General features: G+C 32.4%; 1 long non-coding RNA gene across 1 annotated transcript; it reads right to left on the bottom strand.

The window, feature by feature from the left end:
• Window positions 1–420: 420 nt before the first annotated feature.
• LOC143066553 (uncharacterized) lies at window positions 421–3,066 on the bottom strand. The gene is made up of 2 exons (XR_012975666.1): window positions 2,931–3,066; window positions 421–524 (listed from the first exon to the last, which is right to left on the bottom strand). It is a non-coding gene; the product is annotated as an uncharacterized LOC143066553 (long non-coding RNA).
• Between the last annotated feature and the right edge of the window lie 2,447 nt (window positions 3,067–5,513).

Raw genomic sequence — 5,513 nt, 5'->3', positions numbered from 1 at the left:
ACATAACAACGTTACGGGTATTAGACACTAACAACAAAAGATGTTTTATTGTTTTATTTTGACAGTCACAACGTAGAACTTAAGCATTGTATTTAATTACTTGATGCAAATTCTATTCATTGTCCTTTGAATTATCGATTGGGATAGATCTGGACGAGAGGGTAACATTCAAAAAAATTATCACCTGCTCAGCCATGTGATAGAGAAAATTAACTCCCTTGTATTAGCCAACCAAAATATGGCGGTTTAACGTGAAGTATAATAAAAACAAATGAAAGGAAACTGTGTGCGAATTCTTTACAGTATTTAACTAACATTTATTTTAATATATGTGCAATTTTGTTTAAATTTGCAAAATGTCTTAGATATTCTTGGTACGTACCTGTTGTCAGAATTGTTGTTATCAAAGCACAATTTTCCTTTCTGATAAATACAAATCATAGAGAGTGATACCACCAGAAGTGAGGTGAAAATAATAACAGCAATCATTACAGTTCTGCCATTTTTATTACTATTTTCATCCCCTGAAATGAATAAAAATTCACAAAATACAAAACAAACCTTCTTCAAATAATGTAAAGCAGACAAGAAATGTCATTTATTGAATAATGAAATTAGTAATAAAAACAGCATATTCAATTAATAATCGTTAACCTAACACTTTTAGTTTCAAAGCAAAACCAAAGTCTTTTTTTTAAAAACATTGTAAAAATATTTCTAAATACTTTTTTTATTCATTTTTTATGCCGTTTAAACCAACGGCTGAAAAACAAACCACCAACAAACTGTTTTGCATTGTTCCTATTCAGTTATACATTCCTCTGAGACTGAATTTTGCAAAAAGTATAGTAACAAAAATACCGAACTCCGAGGCAAATGCTTTACAGAAAATCCCTTGGCAAATTTCAAAATCAAAAGCTTAAACATTAAACGAATTGATAACAACTGTCATATTTCTGTCTTGGTACAGATACTTTCTTATTTAGAAAATTGTGGATTTTACAGGGTTTAATGACAAGCTGAGACTTTCAGCTGTATGACAGTTTCATTAAATTTCATTATTTTGAAATCGATGTGTGAACAAGAGATTAAACGTTTATCCCCTATATTTGTTTTGTTGTAGATTTTGATTGCATTAGTAGCTTTACCACACAATTTAATCTTTTTTAAATAAAATACATATTTTTAAGGTATTTCTTTCAAAATATAATTCACAGAAAACCAACATTGCATGCACGCACTTGCTTTTTCGCAAAAGATTGATTAAGATAAAGTAAGATGCATTTAGTTTGAAACCAACGGCAACATTAACAAACTAGAGGCTCCAAAGAGTCTTTGTCGCTCACTTTGGTCTATGTGAATATCAAACAAAGCATACAGATGGATTCATGACAAAATTGTGTTTTGGTGATGGTGATGTGTTTGTACATCTTACTTTACTGAAAATTCTTGCTGCTTACAAATCTTTCTAAAAAATGTATCTACAATGAACTTGTCCCAGTAGTTTCAGTGGAAAATGTTATTAAAAATTTACAAATTTTATGAAAATTGTTATAAATTGACTATATAGGAAAATAACTCCTTAGGGGGGTCAAATGTCCAAAATGGTCAATTGACCCCGTAAGGAGTTATTTGCTTACAATTATTTCTATCTATAATGAACTTGTCCCAGTAGTTTCAGTGGAAAATGTTAGTAAAAATTTACAAATTTTATGAAAATTGTTAAAAATTGACTATAAAGGAAAATTACTCCTTATGGGGGTCAATTGACCATTTTGGTCATGTTGATTTATTTTAGGTCTTACTTTGCTGTACATTATTGCTGTTTACAGTTTATCTCAATCTATAATAATATTCAAGATAATAACCAAAAACAGCAAAATTTCCTTAAAATTACCAATTCAGGGGCAGCAACCCTCAGATTTGCTCTAATTGCTTTGGTTTTTTAGTTGTAAGCCAAAAACTGCATTTTACCCCTTTGTTCTATATTTAACCATGGCGGCCATCTTGGTTGGTTGGCCGGGTCACTCCACAATTTTTTTAAACTGGATACCCCAAAGATGATTGTGGCCAAGTTTTGATTTATTTAGCCCAGTAATTTCAGAGGAAAAGATTTTTGTAAAAGATTCCTAAGATTTACGAAAAATGGCTAAAAATTTACTATAAAGGGGAATAACTCCTAAAGGGGTCAACTGACCATTTTGATCATGTTGACCTATTTGTAAATCTTACTTTGCTGAACATTATTGTTGTTTACAGTTTATCTTTATCTATAATAATATTCAAGATAATAACCAAAAACAGCAAAATATCATTAAAATTACCAATTCAGGGGCAGCAACTTAACAACGGGTTGTGGAATTCACCTGAAAATTTCAGGACAGATAGATCTTGACCTGATTAACAATTTTACCTCATGTCAGATCTGCTCTAAATGCTTTGGTTTTTGAGTTATAAGCCAAAAACTGCATTTTACCCCCATGTTCTATTTTTAGCCATGGCGGTCATCTTGGTTGGTTGGCCGGGTCACGCCACACATTTTTTAAACTAGATACCCCAATGATGATTGTGGCCAAGTTTGGTTTAATCTGGCCCAGTAGTTTCAGAGAAGATTTTTGTAAAAGTTAACGAAGACGGACGACGACGACGGACGACGGACGACGGACGCCAAGTGATGAGAAAAAGCTCACTTGGCCCTCTGGGCCAGGTGAGCTAAAAAGTATCTACCATCTTAAAAACATCGGTCTTTACTGTAACTTTACAGTAGATCTTAGAAACTTCCAAGACAAGGCACATCATTTATATGCCATTTACATGCAAAGAGAAACATGTAATAGTGCCAGTGTTGATGAACTTGTCCGTTAACAGTAGTAGAATTTTGAATTTTCTATATGGATTCCTAGTTAGATCAACAAATAGATTGGGCAAACCTTGCAAATGACAGCTTTCGAAAATCTTGCTGGTAATGTTGATTTTAAAGTCTCCGAGATAACAATAAACGTCCAGTTTTCCGCATGATGACGATGGGAGGTTTATTTGTAGATCTGCAGTAAAGTAAAATCCTGGTTTTGCAACTGAGATCTGCAAATGAGCTTTAATACTTTTCCCCTGAAAAAATCATCGCAGAATTAGGCTGAATAAAAACAATACAGATAAGTTCGCACAATTCAAATAAAAATTCAAACATAAAAGAAAGGAAAACTATATTTAATGAATTAGCCATCGCTAAATTCGATATGTAGTTCAAGTAATGCTTTGAATTGAGGAAAGAGTATAGTTTAGTTGAAAGTTACAATTCGAGGCCTTTGACTTAAAAACACACACTCGTTAGGAAGTCTCTTATGCCATGTCTAAATATCGTGTTTTTCCATTATATTGATTACATATCTCTATAATTCTTGTTTCTATCAAAATTATTTTAGACTGCTGGCGGCTTGGAAAACAATGTATAGACATCTGACTTATGCGGAAGACCCTTAAAACTTTATAGTTGGCATCAAGTTGTTTTCGGTTTTCAAGTTGTTTGTTGCTATTTGTTTCGCGTAACAAAACTAAAAAGAGTAGGACAAAACTGTCAACCTGATCAAAGGACCACAAAAAGCACGTAATGTATCTAAAACATTCGAAAAGTTTTACACTTCAAAATAGTTAAGTCCATTTTTTGATAATGCTTCCCAAAATTAACGATTAGTTTTTTGATAGGAGTGAATGAATTCAATAATAGTGAATCCTCATTTTATGGATAGTTTGAATATTATCAAGGCTCAAGCAAGGACTCAAATCGTACAGTTGCTTACTCATCACGATATAAGATAAAGCCTTCCAAATAAACAATACAGAACTTTTAAAATATGAGAGTTCCCGTGCTGAAAGAGTACATTTCAAAGTTGGTCCATTCTTATTAAAACACTTGCATTTGTGTTTCATCTTTTACAATATTTCTGAAAACAATATATAGCGTTCGTATTACTTGACTTACTTACATTTAGATCAGCCCCACATGATGGTTTAGGAAAAATTTTAGAGATATTAATCATCCAATATAATGTCTGGTCTTTTTCTAATGTCTCTTCCGTGATATCTTCAACATTTGGTTCATCTTAAAAAAATAAGATTAGTGAACTTTAAATGGCCTCAAAATGTTTTACATTTAAATTTCAGACATATGCTTGACACTTGAAAACAGTATGATATTTTGATTTGGTAAAACAAGTTTCAAAAACATTAATAGCACATATAGTAGTTATATTTGAAACATTCTTCTGTGCTGCATGATTTTAAATGTCCTGTTAATTAGAAGGGGAAAATGACATGCTCGAAAGGTGAAAAAAAAATAATAGCGATGAGAAACCTTCTATGACAAATGCAATTGAAATGTTCAGACAACCGTCACTCCATCCTTGTCCTGTTTACGAACAAATAGCTTTTTCACAAAATGTGTTGTTTTGCTTTAAATCAAAACTTTAAAAGCGCAACACCAAAGATGAGTTGTTTGAAGATTAGACAACCACTAAATTATCTCTTCCTTATAAGATGCCGATTTTAATCGTCATGGTCATCCACACGTGATAAATAGTTCCTAAAGGTTTGATTTTGTTATATAATGAATTCGTAATGTACTCTCACATTTATGTTGCGTCGATAACCATGGGACTGGCAATTAACATTAAATTAAATAAAAGTATGATTTCAGTACACGCCTTTTCGCTATAAAAACTCAACTAGAAATAAGAAGATGTGGTATGAGTGCCAATGAGACAACTCTCCATCCAGGTCACAAATTATAAAAGCAAATCATTATATTAATAAAGGTCAAATTACGGTCTTCAACACGGAGCCTTGGTTCACACCGAACAGCAAGCTATAAAGGGCCCCCAAAGTTAATAGTGTAAAACCAATAAAACGACACAATCAACGGTCTATTCTACGTATATACGAGAAACAACTACTTACTTGTCTTGTCAACTGGGATGAAAACAAAACATACATAAAAGCTTGTTCCTTAACATTTTTGCAACACAGACTGTGTGTTCGGACATAGTCGCTTACGGCTAATATCAGATTACTGTTACTTAAACTATTAGTCGGTAAGTTGACAACAATGATAATGATAACAAGTAACATCACGAAGAACCCCAATTTCTGGAAACTTATGTCCAGTAAAGAGCTGATATTCAATATATCGAAGCACTCAAATGAATCTCATAGAACAAGGGAAAATCTGCAGTCTAACGAAAAAGGTAAAAATAATTAAAAGGTAAAAATAAATTTTATACGATATTTGTCAGAAGCAGGAAACCTTTTTGAAATTACTGTTGAGGTCTTGAAATGAAAGCCAAACAATGCTGGAACCAATGACATGGTTCATGCTTAAACAACAAACAGGCCATACATATTCGTGGTAAGAACACGAGAAATGGTGTAACAGCACAACATGCAAAACAAAAAAAAGCTTGATTTATCTAATAGACCCTTCTTGTTATAGTTGTATGATAGTTTGTATACCAGCATTG

This window comes from Mytilus galloprovincialis, chromosome 3 (genome assembly GCF_965363235.1).
Source record: "Mytilus galloprovincialis chromosome 3, xbMytGall1.hap1.1, whole genome shotgun sequence".
Classification (NCBI taxonomy): domain Eukaryota; kingdom Metazoa; phylum Mollusca; class Bivalvia; order Mytilida; family Mytilidae; genus Mytilus; species Mytilus galloprovincialis.
The sequence above is the reverse complement of the archived record's forward strand: the minus strand, read 5'-3'. Positions and strand labels throughout refer to the sequence as shown.